At 49.9% G+C, this 25919-nt stretch overlaps 4 non-coding genes across 4 annotated transcripts; all 4 read right to left on the reverse strand.

Moving 5' to 3' along the window:
- Positions 1-13622: 13622 nt before the first annotated feature.
- On the reverse strand, positions 13623-13696 carry TRNAT-CGU. Its single transcript has one exon. It is a non-coding gene; the product is annotated as a tRNA-Thr (tRNA).
- Positions 13697-18903: 5207 nt separating this feature from the next.
- LOC120389511 lies at positions 18904-19120 on the reverse strand. Its single transcript, XR_005590983.1, has one exon. It is a non-coding gene; the product is annotated as a small nucleolar RNA U3 (small nucleolar RNA).
- Positions 19121-22085: 2965 nt separating this feature from the next.
- Positions 22086-22298, reverse strand: LOC120389442. The gene has a single exon (XR_005590920.1). It is a non-coding gene; the product is annotated as a small nucleolar RNA U3 (small nucleolar RNA).
- Positions 22299-24831: 2533 nt separating this feature from the next.
- LOC120389437 lies at positions 24832-25051 on the reverse strand. Its single transcript, XR_005590917.1, has one exon. It is a non-coding gene; the product is annotated as a small nucleolar RNA U3 (small nucleolar RNA).
- Positions 25052-25919: the final 868 nt, after the last annotated feature.

Here is a 25919-nt window from a genome sequence, read left to right on the forward strand (position 1 = left end):
TCCGCATGTGCTGTGGCTCCGTACGGCTCCTGAGAGCACTGGCATGTCCCCCCTCCAGCTCCTACACATAAGGGCAGCCAGGGGGCTCCACACACTGCCCCCACCCCAAGCACCACCTCCACAGTTCCCATTGTCCCCGAACTGCATCCACTGGGAGCTGCCTGGCCATGCCTCCGTGTAGGAGCCAGAGCGGGGACGTGCTGCTGCTTCCAGGAGCTGTTTGAGGTAAGCATCAACTGGAGACTGACCCCCTCCCTTGCCCCAGCCTCCCACTCTCCTATCCCCTCAGTCCCAGCCTGGAGCACCCTCCTCCACCCCCAACCTCTCATCCCTCGCCCCACCCCAATCCCCTGTCCAAGCCTGGAGCCCTCTCCCACACCCTGAACTCATTTCTGGCTCCACCCCAGAGCCCACTGCCCCAGGCAGAGCCCTCACCCCCTCCCATACCCCAGCCCCCAATTTCGTGAGCATTCATGGCCCCATACAATTTCCATACCCAGATGTGTCCCTCGGGCCAAAAAATTTGCCCACCCCGATCTAATCCCTAACCACAACTGTACTCAAGGGTTCACTGGTGGAAAGGGGGATTAAAGGAAAACTGCCATATATGAGAAAATTCTTTAATTGTTGAGGATTTATTATTACCAATGAAAATGAAATTACACATGAAGTTACTCTTTAACGGAGAAGAGACTTAATTGTGTGATCAACTGAATTATACTGGAGAAATAAAACTTGTCTTGTTTTTCTTTTTGTTAGTAATGTAGGAAATGGGGGCTAATCCTGAAAAGCTTCTTTGATGTAATTTACCCCCCTTGGCCTAAAATGTCCGGCTGTAAAACCTCAGTCCAAAGGTTGGGGTGGGGGAATGTGTGTGAGAAATAGAATAGAGGAGAAAACTGACCCAGTATCGATTTGAATGATTTGTATTTCAAATGGAACTTCTTTTGATTAGCTTCAAAGTCAATTTCTACGTAGGTGTGTTAGCAAAAAGAAGGTGGTCAGGGAAAGTGTGGGACCCTTATTGAATGGGGCAGGCAACCTAGGGACAGATGATGTGGATAAAGCGGAAGTGCTCAATGCTTTTTTTTGCCTCGGTCTTCACAGACACGGGCAGCATAGTATGGGGAGGAGGGGAGCAGCCCTCAGTGGTGAAAGAACAAATTCAGGACTATTTAGAAAAGCTGGACATGACCAAGTCCTTGGTTCTGGATCTAATGCAGTTGAGGGTCTGGAGGGAGTTGGCAGATGTGACTGCAGAGCCATTGATCATTCTCTTTGAAAACTCATGGTGATTGGGGGAGGTCTTGGATGATTGGAAAAAGGCAAATCTAGTGCCTATATGTCTGCACTGCAATTTTAGTCTTGCAGCCCAAGCCCCATAAGCCTGGGTCAGCTGACCTGGGCTTTAAGACAGGTGCCCTGGGTGTTTTAATCACAGTGTAGACATAAGGAAGCACCCACGGCTGACTCCTGTCACATTAATCAGGGTCATGCAGCTTGGGCTGTAAAGTTGCAGTGTATGTGTCTCAGCTCAGGCTCAGTCCCCTGCTCTAGGAGCCCAGAAGATTGGGAGGGAGTTTAACGAGTGGAAATGGTGGAGTATTACCCTGGACTCAATGGCAGTTCTCCATTGGTCTGTCTGCTTTGGGGCAGGGACAATAACACGTCCTGCTGCATTCGTTATTTCAAAGGGCGGTTTAGGATTTTCATTCTCACACATGGTGCACAAAGCAGGACTCAATCCTGGGTGTAAACTAAATGAGCCGCCCATGGATTCTGGCAGCCAGAATGAGCCATTTGGTGTGAGAGCCCAGACCTGCCCCTGTCCCAGAGGGAGGGGGGGGTCATCTGTGACAGGCTGGAACACTGACCTATCAGGTCTTAACTCCTGAACTTTCATCAACTCTATTATCAGTGCCTGTGAGTGTAATTTAAACCATACTGGACTGGACCAAAGGTCCATCTAGCTCTCTGTTGTGTCCTCTGACAGTAGCCAATACCAGGTGCTCCAAGAGGTACTCAACAAGGCACTATTGGGAATTGAACCCAGGATCTCCTGTTTACAAAACAGGTGCTTTAGACAGCTAAGCCATGGTACCTGCCTGTGGATAGGGATAATCTCTGCCCACACCTGACTCTCTGCCATCCCCAGTGGGGACTGACAAACTTTCCATGTGTTTGGATTCTGCAAAGCAGAGAAGCAGGTGAGGTTTTCCTTGCAAGCTGTGTGTGTGTGAATCTTTGGCCAGGTCTGCACTACAAAGTTATTTCAGCAGAATTATATTGCTCAGTTGTGTGAAAAACACACAACACTCCCTCAGTTGGCCCTCTTCTCCTGTGTCCCAACCCACAGCCCCTCCTATTCCCAGTGCCCCTCAATCCCAACCTCGATGAGAGGCCTAGAGCTTTTTGCAGCAAACTTCAAGCGACAAATTGTCAGTGTAAATGCTGTTGTTCATTATATCACCATAAGTGGCCGCCTCCAGTAACCCACAATGCCTGCCGTGAACTCGCCTGCCCTGCATTCCTCCTACAGAGGCTGGGGCCCTCCCCTTTCATAGCTCCAGGAAGTTCTGACAGCTGAGCTACTATCTACACCAGGATTAGGTTGATATAACTGCATTGCTTGGGGGGGGGTACATTTTTTACACCTCTAAGTAATGGAGTTACACCGACCTAATTTTGTAGCGTAGACCTGTGCAAAGAATCACTCACACACCTTGGGAGTAAACCTTCCCCTGCTCCTCTGCTTTACAGAATCCAAACACGAGCAAAGCTTGTCAGGGCTCAGTGGGGATTGGCAGAGAGTCAGGTGTGGGCAGACACGATGCTTTAAGTAACAGCAGGCACTGTGGCTCAGCTGATTACAGCACCTGCTTTGTAAACAGGAGATTCTGGGTTCAACTCCTAGTGGTGAGGTGAGGAGTGGCTTTTGGGGCACCTGGCATTGGCTACTGTCAGAAGACAAAATTCAGAGCTAGCTGGATCTTTGGTCTGGCCCAGTGTGTTTTTTCTTATGGTTTAAATTACACTCACAGGCACTGATAATAGAGTTACTGAAGGTTTGGGTGTTAAGAGCTGGTAGGTCAGTGGTCCAGTCCCCTCAATGCGGTTTCACCATTTCCACTCGCTAAACTCCCTCCCACCCTTCTGGGCTCCTAGAGCAGGGGACTGAGCCTGAGCCCAGACACGGACACTGCAACTTTACTCCAGCCCAAGCCGCATGGCCCTGATTAATGTGACCCGGGCCAGCCGAGGAAGTTTCATTGTACTGGAGACGTAGCCTAGTGTTATGTCTACACTGTGATTAACACACCCAGGGCACCTGTCCCAAAGCCCGGCTCAGCTGACTCAGGCTTATGGGGCTCGGGCTGCAAGACTATAAAATTACAATGCAGACAAATGGGCTTGAGCCCAACCTCTAAGGCCCCATGAGGGGCGAGGGTTTCTGAACCCAGGCTTCAGTGTGAACACAAATATCTGCACCACAGTTTTTAGCCCCTCAGCTTTATGTCCATGAGCCCAAGACAGATGACCCAGGCCAGCCCTGCTGCCATCTTTATCCCAGGAGAGATGGACTCTAAGGGTACGTCTCCATTGCAGTGTCAGCCCAGGTGTGGCACGCTGTGCTCAAAGCAGCACCTGGAAGCCCCATATTCACCACTCTCATATAATGATGAGATGGTTTGTACAAAGTCTGCCTGGTGAGGTGTCATTTCAAAAGTCTTGATCTGTTGAACATTAATATCGTGTTGGATTGTGTGTGCTCGCATTGGTTGGGAAGTTATGAAGTTTTGCTCTGTGTGCGTTACTGGGATATGTTATGAGGTGGGGAAATGCCCCCCACCAGCCTTTCAGGTGTGACAAGGGAGGAGCCAGACTCGCTGCTGGCCCATTGAAGGGATCCACACTCCCAAGGACTATCCCAGGAACCGTGTACAATGCAGACTTCTCCGAGATAGCACAGCGACAATGGACACTGCTTGACTCACATCGTAGCAAAGGAGCTTCCTAGCAAGTTGGAAGAAACTATGAAAGAGGGGAAGAGACATCATGACTTGGCCTCTCTCCCCCACAACTCAGCAGCTGGAAACACACCTGGAGAACAAGGACTGAACTGAACTGATTCAGAAATCAGAAGAGAATAATAACACTAATACTTTCAATCCAAAGTCCCCAACCAGACTAGTATTGGTTTTTCAGCAGAAAATTTTCAGTTTGGGGAATTTTGTTTTCTCAGTCAGACCTTGCCAAGGGAAGCAGGGAGAAAATGTTTGAGTTGCCTCCTTCAGAACAGCTTGGCCTAGACACTAGCTCTGGTTCACTGCTCTGGCCTTGCTCGGGTTGAGGGTATTTTAATAATTTGGGCAGGTTCCAGGGTGTTTGGGGGAGAAGATGAGGATGTTCCCTTTTGAGATAAAAACTAAGAAATACAGCACTAGAGAATTTTTTTTTAGAAATCTGGGATTTAGACATTTTATTCAAAGCAAGGGAGTTCTGAGTTTCTGAGAAGGTTTTTGTTTGCAAGAAGCAACATTGTTTGATCTGTCATTTGTACCAAAGGGGGACATGGCTGTCTACAAAGGAGGGGTGAAGACTAAATGCATCTGATAAGTATGGGATCTGAATCCATGCAGACAGAGCACAATGGATTAGCAGTCTACCACCTTAACCACTCGGCCACCTCATCTGAGCTGTCACAAAAGAGACAGGAGGAGAAATCTAAGGCCAGCAGAGATAGGGACAATAAGGAGTTTTTAAATACTAAGCGGAAGCAGGGGCTCAATGAGCTCCCCCCTCACATCTAGTGAGGAGCTGGGGGAAAGACTTCAGGAACAGACCGTGTTTGCACAGACACGCCTACTCTGCCTAGGTATGCAGCATGATGGGGCCGCTTTCCCAAAATGACCCGTTTTGGCTGGTGGCGGGTTACAAATCACTTTAGGAGTGAATAGAATGAAATGTTATTATCCTTCCTACATGAGTGAAGGGCAGCAGAACAGACCTAGTCCGTCCTGATGGAGGGGTGGGTGAGGAATAGCTTTTATTGGACTTTGTAGACCCAACTGAGAACATCACCCTAAACCAGTGGTCCCCAAACATTTCACACTGTGCCCTCTTAGCCATGGCTGTGGACCCTCAGAAGGTGCGATCAAGATCTCGGGTTGGGAGTGGGTCTGTTGCTTGCAGGGGAGAGGGATGCAGACAGAGGTAAGGGGGTCGAGGCTGAGCTGGGAGCAGGAGGCCCAGGCTGAGGGTGGGGTTGGGGAAGAGCTGGGGCAGAGTGGGGCTGAGTGCTGCTCCCTCCATGGGGGCTGGCTCAGGCCCTGTGGTGCCCCCATGAATGTTCCTCTGTGTCCCCCTAGGAGTCATGCCCCACATTTTGGGAACCACTGAACCCTACTCGCTAATCAGCGGCTAGTGATGCCAAAGCCCAGGGAAAGGGAGAACAAGTGTGGGGCCCCAGCACTGGAGCCATGTGAAGGGGCTGCAGGAGAGGGGCAATGGCTGGTGGCCCAGGGAGTTAAGGGCAAAGGGGACACAGGAGGGGGCAGGAGTTAGGGGTGAAGGAGGCGCAAGGGTTGGGAGTGCAGGAGCTAGCGGTAAAGGGGGAGTGGGGATCGTCCAGGGGCAATGGAGAAATACCAAAGTACAAGCTTTGCCCAGGGCACCATTTCCCCTAACGCTGGTCTGAGCAAACAACTGGAAATGACCCTTCAGTGAGACCAGAACCATAGTGTAGAAAAGCCCCTTTGTTAAGTGGTGGTGGCTGAGGGCTTAGGGAGATAGATTAGAAAGCAACAGGTGTTTTTCTGTGGAGGTTTGATTCTTGCCTGTTAGGCAAGGCTGGTGTGTGGTGTCTCCATGGCTGTACTTTCCGTCTCTGATTTGCCACAGGGACCCAAGTCTAGACATATTCAGAGGCTCTATGCCAGGGTTTCTCAAACTTCCTTTCACTGCATCCCCCTTCTGCCAAAAAAAAACAACAACTTACTACATGGCCCTGGAAAGAGGGACCAAGCCCTTTCACACTGGGCAGAGGCAGGGGAGACAAAGCCTGAGCCCTGCCCCAGTTAGGGGAGGGCAAAACCAGAGCTTGAGGGATTCAGCCCTGGGTGGTGGGGCTCAGACTTTTGGCTTCAGCTCCAGGCACCAACAAGTCTAATGCCAGCCCTGGCAACCCCATTAAATCAGAGTCACATCCCACTTTGGGGTCCTGACTCACAGTTTGAGAACCACTGCTCTATGCTGAGGGGAGAGAGTTTTCCTGTGGGTGCAGTTATGCCACTTTGCAAGAGGTGGCAGCTATGTCAGTGGGAGAAGCTATATCGGTGGGTGTGCAAGCTGTGGTGTTTGCCACATTTAAGAAGTTTAATCAAACCCCATTTTTAAAACCACCTGTAGTCTGGGAATGGCAAAGGACCTCAATGAAGCAGGGTTTGTCCTTCTCAGGTCATTGTGGCTGTATAGCTCAGTGGTAGAGTGCTTAACTGCAGCTTAAGTGATCCTCAAGTGGTCAGATTAGATGCTCTAATCGTCTCTTCTGGCCATAAAGTTGACTAATTTCTGAAAAACTGAGTGTAGCATTGGGAGCAGCAGCGTCTGATGTTTTCCTGTCTAGCTGGCTTGCTTCCTAGAACGAACGCTCCTTGAGTGGGGTGATCCACAGGGAGTAGCTCAAACCTCCAAAGTGCCTGGGCAGGGGCAGGACATTAGCCCAGCAAGGGAGGGGTGTGGCAGTGACATCACAAAGGTCTTTGGCAGGACCTCAGCCTATTGGTCAAAGGTGGTGGGGAGGTGGTGACCTCACAGAGAGATGCTGACATCAGCCAGGCAGGACAGGAGCGAGGGGCCAGGGAAACCTCAGAGACCCCTGTGGCTTTGCTTCAGCCAGTCTCCTTCTCCAGGTCTCTCTTTGAGGACTGAGAGAGTATTCGGGTTCACGGACGTGAGCGCCAGGAGGAACCTCTTTCGACTTTTCTCCTTCCCTTTTAGTGATTTTACTAGAAAACAGCCGTCCCTGTTTAGAAGGTAAGAGCCTCCTCGAGGTCTGAAACCTTTTCGGTCTGATCCATCTGGTGACAGTTGAATTCTAGGCATGGAAAACACGAGCTTAAGGAGGCAGAATTTTATTTCACACTTGGGATTTTGTCCCATAGAATCAGTGGGGACATTAGGGTTTGTCCTTTTTGTTTCACCTTTTCCTCCATCCATCCCTCCCTCCTTTCTCTTCATCTCTTCCTTCTTTTGTCCTTTCTCCTGTTCCCCTCCCAACACCAGGAGCGAGGTGTGTGGGTGTGTGTGTGTGTGTGTTGCGGGGGAGTGCTCGGCAGCTCCCACTCTGGGAGGTCCACCCAAAAATGTGGGGCTGAAATAGTGCTTGGGCAGTGATCCTCACCGGTGACCTGGGCCATCCTTTGGGCTCTCTGGTGAGAACTCTCAGCCTCCCGTCCTGTCTCTACCCTGATTGGCTGAGCAGGGGGTTATTGACAGGGAGGAGACTCAGGTCCTTGTTGTTCTCTTTTAAGACCAAGTAAATAAGTCATAACCAGTCATATGTTTGATGAATTTTGCTGCTTCTCTGCATTAATTGTCTCTGAGCAGTTCATGATTCTCTCTAACATTGCAGTTCTCCTCAAATACTTGCTGAATAATTACTGTGCACTGTTGTTGGTCTGGAGCTCATCTGAGAGCACTTTATTCAGGTCATTCAACGTCTGAAATTCAAGATCTGATGGTTAGTTTGAAAATCAGGGCTCTTGTGTCCTACTCCCAACTCTTCCACTGACTGGCTGTGTGACCTAAGACAAGTCAATTCTCCTTTCTCAGCCTTAGCTTCTCCCTCTATCAAGTAGGGATACTAATGATCCGCTCCTACCAGGGCCGGCTCCAGGCCCCAACATGCCAAGCACATGCTTTGGGCGGCATGCCGCAGGGGGCGCTCCACTGGTTGGTGGGAGGGCGGCAGGCGGCTCCAGTTGACCTCCCGAGGCGTGCCTGCGGATGCTCCACCGGAGCCGCGGGACCAGCGGACACTCTGCAGGCACGTCTGCAGGAGGTCCACCAGAGCCGTGGGACCGGTGACTGCCAGAGCGCCCCCCGCGGAGTGCTGCCATGCTTGGGGCGGCGAAATTCCTAGAGCCACCCCTGGCTCCTACCTACCTCACGGTATGTGGCGGCAGGGCTGGCTCTAGGTTTTTTGCCTCCCCAAGCAAAAAAAAATTTGTCTGCCCCCCTCATCTCCTTGCTGCCTGAGCCCTGGGCTCTCCCCTCCCCACACCTGCACCCCCTGCCTCCCCAGCTCTGGGTCTCCCACCACTCGCACCCCCCTGCTGCCCCAGCCCTGGGCTCTACCCCCTGACCCTCACCTCCCTGCCAAGCCAGCCCTGGGCTCTCTCCCCCACACACATCCTGTGCTGCCCCAGCTCTCGACTCTCTCCTTCCCCCCTACCAGTGCTCCCCCACCCACACCTGCCCTGCTGCCCCAGCCCTGGGCTCCTCCCCCCACTTGCACCCTCCTTCCGCCCCAGCCCTGGGTCACTGGTAACTTGCTCCCAGTTTAATAGAATAGAAAAAAGAGAGGATTGAATGTGTAACAGGGAATTTGGTAAATCTTGGTTATTTTATTTTTGCAACAGGCTCCTGTCCACCTCCAGTAGAGTTTTCAGTCCCAATGGCAACTTACTTACCAAATGTAACACAGACTAGTCCATGCCTCCCAAGTGGATGTGGTTCTTGTTCTTCTGCACATTGTAGCCCATGGAGGCCAAGGACCTGCAAATGTGTCTTCATGGGCCTTTGTTTCATTGATGAAAACAAACCTAGACACTTAGAGGATTGGAACTGATTTCATTGGAGGGACATGTTTGCTAGGTTTTTATGCATTTGCACAGGAAAATGTTGAGTGTTTCTGTTCATTTCAGGCATCCCTAGTCAGTGGAGCTCCTGAACATAATGAAAATGGAAATAATTCTTTTTGTTGAAGGACCAGGTTTTCAAGGGGATACTTGGGTTTGAACCAAGGACTACTTGATTTGCAGTCAAACACTCTACCACTGAGTTCTACTCCCTGACATTTGTGTGGGCAAGTCAGTGATCTTAAGGATCTTGAAACCTGAGAGTGGCGTTCGTTTCTTCCACACCAGTATTGCTGTCTGTGCATCCCGGAGCTATGGGGTGAGTGGGGAAGGCCCACAACTAGCTTGTCAGTATCAGCAAAGGAGCAGCCGACATCAGGACCAACGAGACGTGCTGGTGGCCCATTAAGAAGAATCCACTCTCCCGGAGACTTCTCGGCAAGGGCACAGTACACAATGGGGGCTACCTACCCGCCACGTCCCAGCAAGGGTCTTTCTAGTCCCACTTTAGTGTTACCCAATTTCTAATCAGTCTTTGGCCCAGATTCCCTCCCTGAGCGGCACCAGCACATACCTGGGCCCCCTGCTAGTGTTAAATCTGCCTTGAGCTGGGACCCAGCTTGGCAAAGAGCCTGCAGCCCCCTCTGTGCTGGAGGAGTGAGAGCAGCCCTGGCACTGGGCAGGGCAGCCCTGAGGGAATGAACCCAATGTGCCCGTGAGGCCCTGATCCAGAACCTCTGCCAGGCAGCTCGGGCGTCTCTAGTCTCCAGCGAGGATTCAAAGCTTCTCTGCTCCAGGGGAACCCCTGGGGGAGGGGGGCAGGGCTCCTGCAGGATAAATCTTCCTGCTGGCAGAGCCCCGGTCCCCTCCTCATGGGCACAGGGCGTTGCACACGGCACCCACCACATGCACACACCCCTTTGTTTGGAGAATCAGCTCTGGGATATTGGGGTCAACCCCCCCCTCCTCCCTGCAAACCTTCTCCTGGCTTCAGTGAGGGAATGGGGGCGTGAGGGGCTAGTGCGGTAACAGCAGCAGCGTGGTCGTGGGGCTCGGCCGGTGGCTGGGGCCAGTCACCTGAGCATGAACCCAGCCGACCCCAGGAGATGGACCCGGGTCACCAGCCCAACCCACCACGTGGCTGCTGCCGCTGCCCCGTTAGTGCGCGAGCTCCCACAGACCACGCTGGGGAGAGCCCCCAGCTGCAGGGGAGATGCCCCTGAGTGCCTGGCAGGGCCCAGCTCCTGGCTGACCTGCACTGCTGGGGGTCAGGGGGCTGGGTGACAGGGGGGCGTTGGCTCTGGGGTGGGACTGTCACTTCCCCCCCTGCCAAGCCAACAGGATCACAGCAAACGAAACCAGCTCGGCCAGCAGGGGAAGAGTTCAGTCCAGGGCCTGGTGCATTCTGGGAGCAGGGGCGGTGCAGAGAAAGGGCAGATACAGGGCAGCTCTGAACACTCCACGCAGAACTGCCTGTCCTGTCCCACAGCCCCTGGTACAGGGGGCTTTTAGCCATAGTTATAATCAGGCCAATAAATTGAAACAAATCCCTGTTAAATCATTGCTCAGCCCGAGTCCTTCACCCACATTCCTTAGGGCATTGGGTGTTTCATTTCCTGCCTCCATTTCCCACAGAGACACAATTTCCTTTGCACAGATCCATGAACAGCAAAACCTCCCTGTGTCTCTGGTCTGAGCCAGGGCATTCGATTCCAGTGAACCCTTCTCTCCTGCAATGGCGATGGTCAGACAGAGGGGACGTGGCACCTGCATCCCTGCCAGGGAGATATTGGCTCGGCTCTTTCTTTCTGCTGCTGTTGTTAGTCCATGAAACATCAAGGGTGGAATGCAATGCTGAGTTCATGCACCAGCCCCCTGAAAAAATTTCAGTGCCCCAGAGAAATCCTGCCACCTGCTATTGGAACGATGTGCTGGAGATTTGAACGGGAAAGGGAATGTCTGAATTGTCAGAGTGGGGAATGAACAACAATCTACAGCAATGTCATTAACACAAACACACTCTCATCCTGCTCCAGCTGGAAGGGAAATGGGCAGGAATTCTCGCTGTTCACCTAAGGACACACTTACACTGATGCACAGCCATGAATGTGCTGGGGAAGCTGGTCTGAGCAAACAATTTGAAGTGACAATTCAGTGAGAACTGAATTATCGTGTAGTGAAACAATTGTATGTCAAGTAGTTGTGGCTGAAAGGTTAAGGCGATGGACTAGAAATCCTTTGGGGTTGCCCCGCACAGGTTCAAATCCTGTCAACTATGCAAGCACTACACTGTTGTTATGATTACTCTAGTTTTAGTGCCTGAGCATCCACAGTGCAAACTGGAGCTAAATCTAGTTTCACTCTGTCTACACTTAAAATGCTGCTGTGGCAGCTGCTATAGCACTCTGGAGTAGACAGTCAGTGGAGAGGTTTTCCCATCCCTATAAGAGCTGCATTGACAGAACAATTCTTCCTTTTCTTTAGCACTATCTAACCAGGGCTTAGGTCACTGTAACTATATGAGGGGGGGGGGGGGTTCACACCCTGAGAGACGTCGCTCTGCCAGTGAAGTGCCCAGTGTACACCAGCCCTTAGATCCCTCTTGGTATTTCAATGCAGGCACTGACCTGTGAGAGGAAAACATCAGCTCACAAACACAGAGACTGAATTCCCCACATTTAATCTCGCTGAACTTTCCAGAAAGTCACGAAATTCAATTCTTTCTTGCTAGGACAGAGAAAAAATAAGTGACACTAAGTTTTTGTCTTGGTTAAATAAAATTAAGTGTTTAATCAATATAGTAAAAATCTGTACTGATTCCTCTAACTAACACCATAGCGTGAAATAGGAACAGAGACAAATCTTGTCAGTGACGACTAATTTCGCAAATGATCTTCCCATTATTAATTTCCACGCTGCCCCCATTGGAGGTCTGGGCATCTCCAGTGTCATTGCTCTGCATTCACCTTCCCCTAGAATTGTTCTCGGACATTCGCCTTCCTCTGCGGCGTGGGGCTCGGGTCACTTGCTGGAGGATTCCCTGCACCTTGAGGTCTTTAAGCCACAATTTGAGGCCTTCAGTAACTCAGACATAGGTTAGGGGTTTGTTACAGGAGTGGGTGGGTGAGATTCTGTGGCCTGCATTGTGCAGGAGGTCAGACTAGATGATCATAATGGTCCCTTCTGACCTTAAGTCTATGAATCTATTAATCTTTTCCCAAATTTGGAAAATTGTGCAGTTCAGAATGTGAATAGTGACCTCGTCTCCTTCCTGCACCTGCTCTACATTGCTCCACAGCAGTTTCTCCACCTGCAGAGTCACCCCAGCACGGCAGTGCAGCCGCCCAGGGGTCAGCAGGGGCCCCTGGCAAGGACAGTGGGTGCAGCTAACAGCCCGGTGTGCCTGGCCGTGAGGCAGCTGTAAAAAAGCAACCCCCCCGCCCAGAAGTACAGAGACTGAATTCCCCAACTTTAACATCATGACCCCCTGTAGAAAGCCACACGTGTCAGTTGTAGTTTCACAGGGAGATGCAAAAATCAAGTGACACCAATTTTCAAGTTGAGTAAATAAAGTTGAGGAGATAGTTATTAACCTCCCCAAAATATACTAAAGATCCCTCAACATAACACCTGAAGGTGAAATATGAACAGAGACAAACCTTGTCAGCAAAGGCTCATTTCCCAAATGATCCTCAAAATGTTACTAATTCCCACCCCTCCTCCACAGGAGCTCTGTGCAGTGTAACTGTTCTGCAGGCAGCTTCCCATTCAATGCTGTTGTGGGACATTCCCAGGCCTGCAAATGTACCAACGACAGAATTTGAAGAGCAAACCTGGCTCCCCGCACCAGGCAGGATTTGAGTGTTTTGTCCCTGTCACTTAGTCTTTGTCAATAGTACAGACGCCAGGGGCAGGACTCCAGGCTCTGCTTGAGGGATCCTGGCACAGGGGCTGGGGGGTGAGAAAGGATTGTAGGTTCTGACCTGTGCTCTGGAGAGGAGGTAATAAGTGAAGGGGCATTTTTAACTTCTCCCCTCCTCAGGGCTGGAATTCTACATTCCACAGGGCCAAACAAGGGGATGAAGCCATTTGGCTAATAAAAACCAGTGCTTTAGGTGAGGCTTGAACTCACAATCTCAGCATAGCTCCTCTCAGCACTGCCCTATAAGTACTGTGTGCTAACCAATTGTGCCACTGGTAGCTATAATTCTCCAAGACCCCTAGGCTGATAAAGGCAAGGAGTGACCCCAAAACATTCTCAGTGGGGTTGAGAGCAGGTAGCGACAAGTGTTGTACTCGGTGGGGTGGATTCTTCTTAAGGGTTCCAGGCCCCATTTGACCCTTTTGTTCTTCCCTGTGTAATAACAGAGCTGGTTAAGACTCAATGGAGAGTCTTGCTGCAGACCAACAGATCTGAAATCACTGATAACCAGCTCTAAGCATTAGTCCTGCTTTGGGACAGTGTCTCTCATGCAAGAAACTGCCCAGTCTGCGCTAGCAGTGAGGCTCCCTCACTAACAGCTGAAATCAGGGAGAGCTGTGTGAAGTGCAGGGCCCCAGGGGTGCCTGAACAGGGGGGAACAACACCCCAGGGCTTTTAAAAATGGGAGGGCTCTGCCTTGCCACTTTGTAATGACCATAAGGGTGGGGAGGGGGCAGAGAGCAGTGTCTTGGAGAAAGAGGCAGCATAGGAGCCCATCTAGCTCTGAAACTTGTCTTCTGACAGTAGCCAATACCAGGTGCCCCAAAAGCCACTCCCAAAGGTACCACTGGGAGTTGAACCCAGGATCTTCTGTTTACGAAACAGGTGCTTTAACCAGTTAAGCCATGGTACCTGCTGTTACTGAAAACATCATGTTTGCCCACACCTGACTCTCTGCCAATCCCCACTGAGCCCTGACAAGTGTTGCTCGTGTTTGGATTCTGTAAAGCAGAGGAGCAGCTGAAGTTTTGCTCCCAAGGTGTGTGTGTGATTCTTTGGACAGGTCTACACTACAAAATTAGGTTGGTGTAATTACATTACTTAGGCTGGCAATGCAGTTCTATAAACCTAATCCCGGTGTAGATAGCGGCTCAGCTGTCAGAACTTTCTGGAGCTATGAAAGGGGAGGGGCCCATGGCTCTGTAGCAGGAATGCAGGGCAAGTGAGTTCACGGCAGGCATGGTGGGATACTGGTGGAGGCCAGTTATGGTGATATAATGACCAGCAGCATTTACACTGAAAATTTGTCACTTTAAGTTTGCTGCACAAAGCTCTAGGCCTCTCATCAAGGTGGTTTTATTTTGTCACCAAAACAGGGCAGTTTTGTCGCCAGACGTGGCATTGCAGTGTGTGCACCAGCCACAAGCTGCTGACCGAGGGAGCGTTGTGTGTTTTTCACACAGCTGAGCAATATAATGATGCTGAAGTAACCTTGTAGTGCAGACCTGGCCAAAGATTCACACACACACACACACACACACACACACAGAGCTTGCAAGGAAAACCTCACCTGCTCCTCTGCTTTGCAGAATCCAAACACAAGCAAAGCTTGTCAGGCCCCAGTGGGGATGGCAGGGAGTCAGGTGTGGGCAGACACTGTGCTGTTGCCACGAGCAGGCACCATGGCTTAGCTGGCTAAAGCACCTGCCTTGTAAACTAGGAGATCCTGGGTTCAACTCCCAGTGGTGCCTTGTTGAGTAACTCTTGGGGCACCTGGTATTGGCTACTGTGAGAGGACAAAACACAGAGCTAGGTAGACCTGTGGTCTAGCCCAGTGTGGCTTTTCTTAGGGTTTAAATTACACTCACAGGCACTGATAATAGAGTTACTGAAAGTTTGGGAGTTAAGAGCTGATAGGTCAGTGGTCCAAGCCCATCACAGATGACCCTCTCCCTCTGGGACAGGGGCAGGTCTGGGCTCTCACACCAAATGGCTCATTGTGGCTGCCAGAACCTGTGGGCAGCTCATTTAGTTTGCACCGAGGGTTGAGTCCTGCTTTGTGCACCGTGTGTGAGAATGAAAATCCTAAACCGCCCTTTGAAATAACGAATGCAGCAGGACGTGTTATTGTCCCTGCCCCAAAGCAGACAGACCAATGGAGAAATGCCATTGAGTCCAGGGTAATACTCCACTGCCATTTTACCTTGTTTGCTTACTAAACTCCCTCCCAACCTTGAGGGCTCCCAGAGCCCGATATTGAGCTTGAGCTGAGATGTCTACGGTGCAAATTTACCACCCCCCCGCCCTAGCCTGGGAGCCTGCACTGGCACGGGGCAGCCATGGGTGTTTCATTGTAGTGTGGACATAGCCTAGCATTATGTCTACACTGCCATTAACACACCCACGTCACTATTCTCAAGCCCTGGGTCAGTTGATTCAGGCTTGTGGGGCTTGTGCTGCAGGGTTATAAAATGACAGTGTAGAGAATTGGGCTTGAGCCCAGCCTCCGAGACCCCATGAGGGGTGAGGGTCTCCAAGCCTGGGCTCCAGTATGAGCTCCAGGATCCCAAATCAGCTCATCCAGGCCAGCCGGGCCAGCGGGATTTTATCACAGTCTAGATGCCCTCTCAGGGTATGTCTACACTGCAATGTAAGCCCAGGGTTAGCAGAAGTTATGTCAGCAGCCCCAACACATAAACATAAACCACGAGGGAAAGTCCCACCCCCAAATAATCTGGGCAGTGTCCTTCTCCCTACAGCTCGTAAGTCCGGCAACCAAAAGTCCTTTAACATGAGCCATCCCCTCTCTGCACCCCACTCACAGCTGTTGTTCTTAGTCAGTGTAAGCCCAGAGGTGCCTCTGTCCAGTTCACCTCCTACCCTGGGTGGAAAAGGAAAGAAATAAGAAGGCACCATACTCACTATGCTGTTTAGGGATTCATTCATCTCCCCATAGCCACCCTGTCCTAACATTGGTCTAAGACCTAAATTTTAGCATTGACAGCCAGACCCTGGCCCACTTGGCTTTGGAACCGGTGTCCCCTGCCTAGCAAGTGCTATTGAATTGAGGGTGAGTCCTTCAATCGGGGTCTGCCAAGCACAGTTGTGCTGCCCTCGATTCACACAACAAGGATAACAACCCTTTATTTCTCCTGCCCCTATAACATGGAGACTGGGAATCCAACACCAGCCACAAGTGATCATTTCAGCAAGTAACCCAACCTATTTCCAACATACTGTAAAATCCACATGCAGACTCATACATGAAACCTTGCAAGAAAATCTTCCTGAGGGGGTCTGAAGCACCTGCTGCTGGAGGGAAGGAGGGAGCCATCGGTTGGGATTGAGGAGCAGCGTGAGGAGAAGGGGTCTGTGGGTTGGGATTGAGGGGCACTGGGAATAGGAGGGGGCTGTGGGTTGGGACAGAGGAGAAGGGTGAAGAGGAGCAGGCTCTGGTTGGGAGTGAGGAGCAGTGAGCATAGGAGGGAGCTGTGGGTTGGGATTGAGGAGCAGCGTGAGGAGAAGGGGTCTGTGGGTTGGGATTGAGGGGCACTGGGAATAGGAGGGGGCTGTGGGTTGGGACAGAGGAGAAGGGTGAAGAGGAGCAGGCTCTGGTTGGGAGTGAGGAGCAGTGAGCATAGGAGGGACTGAGGGTTGGGACTGAGGGGCACTGGGAAAAGAGGGGACATGGGTTTAGGCTGAAGAGCATCTTCATTTGGGGATCCAGCAGGACAGGGGAAGGCAGCAGGTGATTCTAATTCCTTAGGGATATTCTGTGTGTTTGTATGTGTGTGTGTGTGTGTGCAGGGGAGGAACATGCTCTATGCCCAGAGGCCTTTATTCCTCCAGGCTGCAAGGACAGAGGGGCTGTCAGGAAGTTGCCCCTTCAAACCCACACAGAAAAAGGCCCTTCTGAGGAAAGGGAAAATCCTGCAGAGAAAAAGTAACATCAAAGAGGACATGAGAAAGACAGTTTAAGATCTTCATGAGTAGTTTATCACCTGACCATGGATTTGAACTGTGGATCCTCAGATTAAAAGTCTGATGCTTTACCAACTAAGCTAGTCAGGCTCATGAAGCACAGGAGCAAGTTGGTGCAGAGGAGAAACTAGTCAAGAAAACAAGAGCAAGAAACAACAGGGGAAACCTGCTGCTCTCTCTGGCCCAGTCAACACTACGAGTTTATATCAAAACGTCTGTTAGTCTATAAGGTGCCACAAGACTCTTTGCTGCTTCTACCAACTGAGCTAGCCAGGCTCACATAGGAAAAGTGCAAGTTGGTGCAGAGGTGAAGCTAGTCAAGAAAATTCTTGTGTGAGTTCCCAAAGCCTGAAGTGTCAAAAATATTGTCACGGGTGGTTCAGGGTATATGTCCCCCCCCCCCCCAAAAGCAAACGGAAAAAAATTGTTTCTCGCCTTTCTTCAATGTCACCGTATGTCTACTGGATGCTGCTGGCAGACGCGGTGCAGCAGTGCTACACAGCAGCATCCCCTTTCTTTCCCTTCCTGAGGGCAGATGGTATGGGAGGACTGATATCTGTCATTGTCATCCCGTGAGTGCTCCTGGTTGGCCTTAGTGAGGTCGGCCAGGGGTGCCTGGGCAAAAATCGGAATTACTCCCAGGTCATTCTCTTCTTTAAGCTTTGTCTAATGGAGATTCAGTCCTGCCTGGAATATCATAGCAGCTGGAGGCTGCCCTCCCCTTCCTGCCTTTGAATTCTACTTGCAGAGGCAATAAAGTCAGTGTTGTTTCAAATTCCTGCATTCTTTATTACTTCATCACACAAATGGGGGGATAACTGCCACGGTAGCCCAGAAGGGGTGGGGGAGGAGGGAAGCAATGGGTGGGGTTGTTGCAGGGGCACCCCCTAGAATGACATGCAGCTCATCATTTCTGCCTGACATCTGGGGCTCTGACCTGGAGCAGCCATTTGCTTCTCTAGTTCTTTAGTAGACTTGCCTGATAGTTTAGCCAGGACTGCCTCTCCATTAGAACAAAACTTAAAGAAGAGAATGATCTAGGAAGGCATTCCTATTTTTGTCCATACACCCCCAGTCAACCTTACTGAAGCTAGCCGAGAGCACGCATGACAGCAGCAAACAGTACAGTATAACTTGCAACTATCATTGTCAATTAGCAAAGCAGCAGACAGTACAGTATAGCTAATAACCATCTTTGCTAACTTGCAAAAGACAAGGGGATGCTGTTGTGTAGCATTGCAGTACCGCGTCGGTCAGCACCATCCAGTAGGCATACAGTGACGGTGAAAAAAAGGCTGAACGGGCTCCATGGTTGCCATGCTATGGTGTCTGCCCAGGCAATCCAGGGAAAAGGGCGCGAAATGATTATCTGCCGTTGATTTCATGGAGGGAGGATTGACTGACGACATTTACTCAGAATCACCCACGACACTGTTTTTGCCCCATCATGCACTGGTATCTCAACCCAGAATTCCAATGGGTGGGGGAGACTGCAGGAACTATGGGATAGCTACCCACAGTGCAACACTCTGGAAATTGATACTAGCCTCGGTACATGGACGCACACTGCCAAATTAATGTGTTTAGTGTGGCCACGTTCACTTGACTTTATATAATCTGTTTCCAAAAACTGGTTTCTGTAAAATCGGAATAATCCCATAGTGTAGACATACCCTGAGACAGCTTTAGAACCCTCTACCCACTATACGGCCAAGAGACAGCAACTCTCAGATCCTGTGTGGATTGTCTGATGGGCTTGGGGCCAAGAGCAAATCATGTACCCCTGCCAGAGCAGGAGAAGTAAAAATAGGGGCTTCCTGAAAAATGGGAAGGGAAGAAGAGAGAAGCAAGTGGAAAAGGAAGAGAACATGCAGACACAGGACCCTACCTAAATTCTTAAATAGATTACAAGAAAAAAAGAGAGAGCAGCATAAAGAAATTTAAAAAAATCTTTCAGTAAGTATTGAATTAGAAACATTTAAAATACCATTTTCACACTACCTTTACTTTTCTTCTAAATTCTACCAAAACAAACTAAGACTTGCTACTAAACAGAACTGTACAAAAGCTTTAAATAAATTCAGATAACAGAAAAAAAAACCCAAAACATTTATTTTTAAACTTGTTTTATAAGGACTAGCCACTCAGTCTGTGTTCTTTTCCCCTCAGCTTCCCAAAAGAAAAGCAAGAACACTCATCAATAGCAGATAGCAGATGCATTAAAGCACCACTATCCACTCACTTCATGCTCAAAAGAGAACACTTTAACTCCTCATCATGGTTAGCAAGGTCAGACACTTTCAACCACACTTCTCTAGTTACAAACTATAGAAATGATCCCTGAAAGTACAGTCTTAACAAAACTGTGCTTGGCTACAAACCCAGGCTAATGTGCGCAAGCTTTATTCCCACGGTGAATGTTTTCATACAACAGGTTTCACCCCCAGAGAATTAAAGACCAAAAATCTAAAACCAGGTTCCCATTTCATTAAGCACAATTGAGACAGCTTTAGAACACTGTCCATTAGAAGATGTTTATGTCGCTATTTACAGACACACACCTCCTGATTAGCATGTGGAGCTCCTAGCAACTAATCAAACCCTCTTGCTTTGCGATACCTCTCACAGGCTCCTCCGTACCACATGACCGCTTGTCAGGCACAGACAATGCGGACAGGTCAGCCCTTTCTAGCATGCTCCGCAGCTGTTTCTCTCTGGCTTGCTCTCAAATTCATCTGCACTAGAAGTTTTTGCAGGGTTCTATGTTACCGGTGGTACCTGCACTAAATCAGTGGCTCTCAACCTTTAGAGAGTCTGTACCCCTTTCAGGAGTCTGATTTCTCTTGCATACCCCCAAGTTTTACCTCACTTAAAAACTACTGGCTTACATAATCAGATGCAATATTTATAAAAATAAATCACTTGCATATAAGTATTGTACTTACATTTCAGTGTATATTATAGAGAACAGTAGAAACAAATCAATGTGTGAATTTTAATTTGTTATGAATTTGCTAGTGCTTTCTATGTAGCCTGTTGTAAAACTAGGCAAATATCTAGATGAGTTGATGTACCCCCTGGAAAACCATTGGATACCCCTGTTTGAGAACCACAGCACTAAATCACCCTTACTTTTAGAACTGGTGCCACTTGACCCAAGGCATTCTGAACCATTTCAGTGCTAGTAGACAGTGGCAACACAGCTGCACTAGGTCTGTTGTTTCTCCCTGCACAATTCCCACTTGGAAAGAAGATATCTTCTGGTCTGACCCTATTTACTATTGTGAGCTGCATAGGCAACTTTCTCTGTGTTATGTGAGCAGAATCCACACACTATATACTACCTGTATGGCCCTGAGGATGCCACATCGGCCGCAGCTGCCGATTGGGCCACAAGTTGAGAATCACTAGTCTATAATTTTGCAAAGTCCATTGCCACAGGCTTTCCCCCCCATGGCTGCTGTGAGACAAGAGCACATGAAATTCATAGCAATATAAATATGAGTGAAACTACCCAAATATATTTACATAAAAACTAGACAGTCTCATTTTAAAACAAAGAAAAACACAGGCCACACAGGGAGTGGGGCAAGAGTCTCCAATGATTTATACCCTCTCCTACCCGCCATTCAGCATAAGAATTAACCTAAATGGATCATGACTATTTACATAGAGCATCTTTCTCCTACAAAGCAGAATAAGACAAAAGGTTGAGGTTGTTCCCCTTCACATTTGAGGGGGAGGGGAGAGGAGTAGAAGGATTTAGATGCTCAATCCACTTCAGATTATGAAAGAAACCAGACTATTAGGTTAGGTTCCAGGGAATTTTTTTTCACCAGACAACAGAGTATAAGGTTTAAACAAACAATTTAATACTGATACACAGTGATGATGATTGTGAAGCTTGGTTGAGGTAGAGGAGTCAGAGGGTGGGATATTTCCCTTACTGCTAAATGATGAACTAGCAATTAGCTGAGCCCTCAAGGGTTAACTCTCTCACTCTGCAAGGCAGCAGGAATGGAGGGAGATATGCACATTTCCCTTAAGTACACTGCCTTGTTAATTAGATCAGCTTGCTGAGACCCCAGCTGCTGCAAGCTCTCTCCCTCCTGAGCCCTGCTCTATGGAAGATAGGGTAAGTGGGGTGCAGGAGCAGGGGGTAGGGGGCACCCTGACATTAGCCCCCCCTTCCTTCCCTCCCCCCAGCACAGCAAGCAGGAGTCTGGGGGAGCAGCTCCAAGGCAGAGGGCAGGAGCAGCACATGGCAGTGGGGGGAGGGACACAGCTGAACTGGAGACAGCTGCAGCACAGGGAAGGTAGGGGAGTGGGGAGCTGATAGGGGGCTGCCGGTCCATCCTGGTCCCAAGCCCCCCTCAGCTAGCTGCAACGGGCTGCTCTTCCTGCAAGCAGTAGACAAAGCAGGGGGCTGCCAAACAACATTAGAAGGGAGCATTACACAACTTTAAATAAGCATTTTCCCTAATTGATCAGCAACATAACGAAATGTTAACCAGGCCGACTTTAAGTGAGGAGTTACTGTAGGAGGGTTTAGGTCAGCTCAGCTACGTCTCTCAGGGGTGTGGATTTTTAATTTACCTCAGACAGAAAAAAAGAGAGTAACAGAAAAGAGAAGAAATAAGATGGGAAGGAAAACACCCAGTGGGGCATGGGAGATGTTGACATATGCAAATCCCTCATGTAAACCCCTCCCCCCCATGCCCTTCATTGTCTCCTCCACCCATTCCAGGGTTCCCCAGTCTTTCTCCATGGCAGGGGTTCTGTGTGTTTGATTCCACCCATAGCAAGGTCCTCCATTCTCCCCAATGGCAGGGGCTCTGTGTGAGCCACTTTTCTCCCCATTCCACCCTCTACCCACTATACGGCCAGGAGACAGCAACTCTCAGATCCTGTGTGGATTGTCTGATGGGCTTGGGGCCAAGAGAAAACTGCATATCCCCTGCCAGAGCAGTAGGAGTAAAAATAGGGGCTTCCAGAAAAATGGGAAGGGAAGAAAAGAAAAGCAGAGAAGAAAGTGGAAAAGGAAGAGAACGTGCAGACACAGGAACCCACCTAAATTCTGAAATAGATTACAAGAGAAAAAGAGATGGAACAGCACAAAGGAATTTAAAAAAAAACTCACTAAGTACCAAACTAGAAACCTTTAAAACACCATGCTCACACTAAACTTACTTCTTTTCCAAATCCTACCAAACCAAATTAAGTTTTGTCATTTAACAGACTTGTCAGCAAAAACTATAAATAGATTAATTTAACAAAAATACAAAAACCATATTTTTAAACTTGCTTTGTAAGATCTACTCACTAAGACCCTGTTCATTCCCTCACGGCTCCCCCAAAAAGGAAGCAGGAATGCTAATCAACAACAAACAGCAGCTACATTAAAGCAACACACGCTACTTGTTCTGCCCTCAGAAGAGACACGGTAACTTCTCTTCGTTCCTAACGAAATCAGACACTTTCAACCAGCATTCCCTCATTACAAATTATAGAAATGATGCTTAAAATACACTTTCAAAGCCTCAGCCCCAGCCCCATCTACATACCCAGGCTAATGCGCACACGCTTTACACCACGGTGAGTGTTTTCATACAGCGGGTTTCACCCCATGGGAACTAAAGGACACAAATCTAAAGCCAGGTCCCCATGCCATGAAGCGCACTCGAGGCAGCTTTAGCGCACTGGCCATTAGAAGAGGTTTATGTCGCTATTTACAGAAACACGCCTCCTCATTAGCATGCGGAGCTCCTACCGACCAATCAAACCCTCTTGCTGTTACTGCCCGAACCGGCCCCGCCTCTCACAGGCTCTGCTCTGCCACGTGCCGGTGCCGCGCCCGTGTCCCCGCAGGCGGAGCCCGGCCCGGCGCAGCTCTGCCCGCCCGGGGCTGCCGCTGGTTCTCCGGTTCCCGGCACTAGAGACTTCGCGTGTCACGTGACCGGGGGCAGGCGCCGCCTCTGGCCGCTTCGAGACTGGAGCATCGGGGGGGGACCAGATGGGTCATTAGTGCCCAGCAGCAGCAGCCCCCGCCCCCTTCACTCCTCGCGCTCCCCCAGCGCCTCCCGCCCGCTGACAGGGGGGGAGGGAGAGGAGCTGAATGCGAGAGTGGGGCATTGGGGAAAGGGGTGGTGGGGCCTGGGCGGAGCCCGCGGGGGGGGCGCAGCCCCCCAGCATAGTGGAAACTCGGCGCCCCTACATCGTACTAGTGCAGGGCTGCCCAGAGGATTCCAGGGGCCCGGGGTCTTCGGCGGTGGGGAGCCCTTCCGTTCCTGGACCCGCCGCCGAAGTGCCCCGAAGACCCGCGGCGGGGGCCCCCCCGCCGCTGAATTACCGCCGAAGCGGGACCCGCCGCCGAAGCGCAGCCCGGTCTTCGGCGGTAATTCGGCGGAGGGGGGCCCCACCGCGGGTCTTCGGGGCACTTCGGCGGCGGGTCCAGGAACGGAAGGGCCCCCCCGCCACCGAATTACCGCCGAAGACCGGGCTAAACTTCGGCGGCGGGTCCCGCTCCGTCTTCGGCGGTAATTCGCCAGCGGGGGGTCCTTCCGACCCGGAGCGGAAGGACCCCCCGCCGGCGAAGACCGGAAGCGGCAGAAGCTCCTGCGCCCGGCCGCACAAGAGTTTGCCAGGCCCCTGAGGGGAGTGAAGGACCCCGCCCGGGGCCCCGAAAACTCTGGTGGGGGCCCCCGTGGGGCTCGGGGCCTGGGGCAAATTGCCCCTCTTGCCCCCCCCTCTGGGCGGCCCTGAGCGGGCATCAGCGCCAGACAGCAGCTGCATTCGAGCAATCCCGCCTATTCGGTGCCGGATTGGAAGAAAACATGGTAAAAATCGTCCTCCAACAATCCCTTTGGAAAGCACGTCTCTAGCTAAGCGCCGGCCATTTCTCCTGCAAAGACACCTCCCTACTGCCAATCCCGGCTACCCTGATTAACGTCTTAATGACTCGTTTTTAAAACAAGTGGTCACGAAAGAAAATGGATCGGACCTTTGCAAACAGCCTTTTGTCAACAGATGGCCACGTTCTTCACAGAAGTGGGGAGCACACTTTGTAGTTTGTACAGGTCGAGTTTATTGCCCGCCCCAAGGCTCCCAGCACCCTCAATTCCTCCCGCAAGCTCCCTATGTGCCCTCTCCCATGCCACTCTTTTAGGGACTCCCTGAAATTCCCCCAATCTCAGACCTTACCAGAGAATCTCCTCACCCTTATTCTCCCCATACCAAGTTCCCCACACTTCTTCCCACACCAATGGCTCTGTTCTCACCCCCATTCCCACTTCCCCATGGCAGGGACTCTGTGTTCCCTCTATTCCCCATGCCGGGTCTTTGTGTACCCTCCCTTCCCCATGCCAGGTTCTTCCAATCTCCATAGGACGAGGGGTTCTGTGTACCTCCACTTATCCCCTCGCTTCATTTCAGGGCCCCATTCTCTCCACCACTGTAGAGACTGTGTGCACCCCTATTTGCCTCTTCTTCCCCATTCCTCCCTCCTTCCCAAGTCAAGCTCTCCCAGTCCCCTTACCTGCCAGGGGTTCTGTGGGTCCCATTTTCTCCTCCCCCACTTACACCTTACGCACTGTATTAAGGGCTCAGAGAGGCTCTGAGAAAGTTGCATACCAACAAACTGGCAGAGCATTAGGGGTAGAAATAGGGGCTACTCGAAACGGGGGAGAGGGTGGAGAAAAGAAGAAAAAGTGGAAAGTGGAGAGAACTTGCAGAATTAATATGCATGAGTCTATAAGTTTAAACTAGAACGAGGGAGGACAAAAGAGAGGGACACTGCATAAAAAGGTGGACTTAGAAGTTTAAGCAATTAGAGGTTCAACTAAGCAACTGTTTACATAAAAAACTGTTGTATTTTTACACTGCATTTTCTTCTCTCATGCTATTAGAAAACTCACTGAAAAACACCCACATCCTCCCACAATACAGAAGCAATACATATACTAAAAATTAGTTACAATCACTACATCCCTTCTCTAAATATACACATCAGAAACAGAAGTTAAACACCAACTTCCAAAAAATGTTTTTTAATGTAGTTTATACAGACTAACCACTCAGTCTGTGTTCTTTCCCTTCTACTTCCCCAGAGAGAAGAAAGAAAAATCATCAATAACAGACAACTGCATCAAAGCAATACTGCTTACTTGCTTTACACTCAGGAAAAAGCACTTTAACTCATCCTCCTACTTGTCCCTGCCAGCAGGTAGGGGATCTTGGGGCAATTACTGCACTGGTGGGGTGCAAAATAAACTTTATTAAGAAAATGCAAAACGGAAAATTCAATAGTGAGGGGTGTGGGTTTGTTTGGGTAGACATTTGGGGATTGGTTTCTTTTGGTTAACAGTAGGGGGGTTTCAATAGTGGGGTACAATACAGTAGGATACAACATGGTGGGTAACCAATTAACACAGAAATATAAATGTAACAGGTAGCTAACAATTTCTATGTAAAGGGTGTGTCACAGCAGCATATAACCAACTAACAGGTTTCAGAGTAGCTGCCGTGTTAGTCTGTATCCGTAAAAAGAACAGGAGTACTTGTGGCACCTTAGAGACTAACAAATTTATTTTAGCATGAGCTTTCGTGAGCTACAGCTCACTTCTTCAGATGCATAGAATGGAACACACACATAAATATATCCTGTCTGTGTGTTCCATTCTATCCAATCACTTTGTGTTAAAACAACCTCCCACGGCTATAGTCTAACGTCTAGAGTGCCTATATTTAGTGGTTACAGAGTGTAATTTAATACATCAAATCTCACTATGATCACAGAGACAGCGAGACTGACAAACAGCACACTGTATGCATGTCTCATTGTGGCACCTGACATATGAAGAAACTTTTTAAAATGCCTCTTTAGCTTCTGTTACAAATAAACGTCTTCTCGAATTTCACCAATCACTTCTTCTAACTAAGAGAGGAACACCTCTTCAGCCAATCAGATATTTCTTCCATAGCTTGTACTCACAGAGGCGGGACTAACAAACTGGAACTGGCTACGTTGGAATGACGCATCGGAACAGTTACGCACAAGAAGCACACATTGCAAGAGCCAAAGGTGCTAACGTGCTTCAGAAGAGATGTACACACTAAGCAATCTGCTCTTAAAGCAATGACGTCTGTTCCCCAGAGAT

Source organism: Mauremys reevesii, linkage group 23, assembly GCF_016161935.1.
Source record: "Mauremys reevesii isolate NIE-2019 linkage group 23, ASM1616193v1, whole genome shotgun sequence".
Lineage (NCBI taxonomy): Eukaryota > Metazoa > Chordata > Testudines > Geoemydidae > Mauremys > Mauremys reevesii.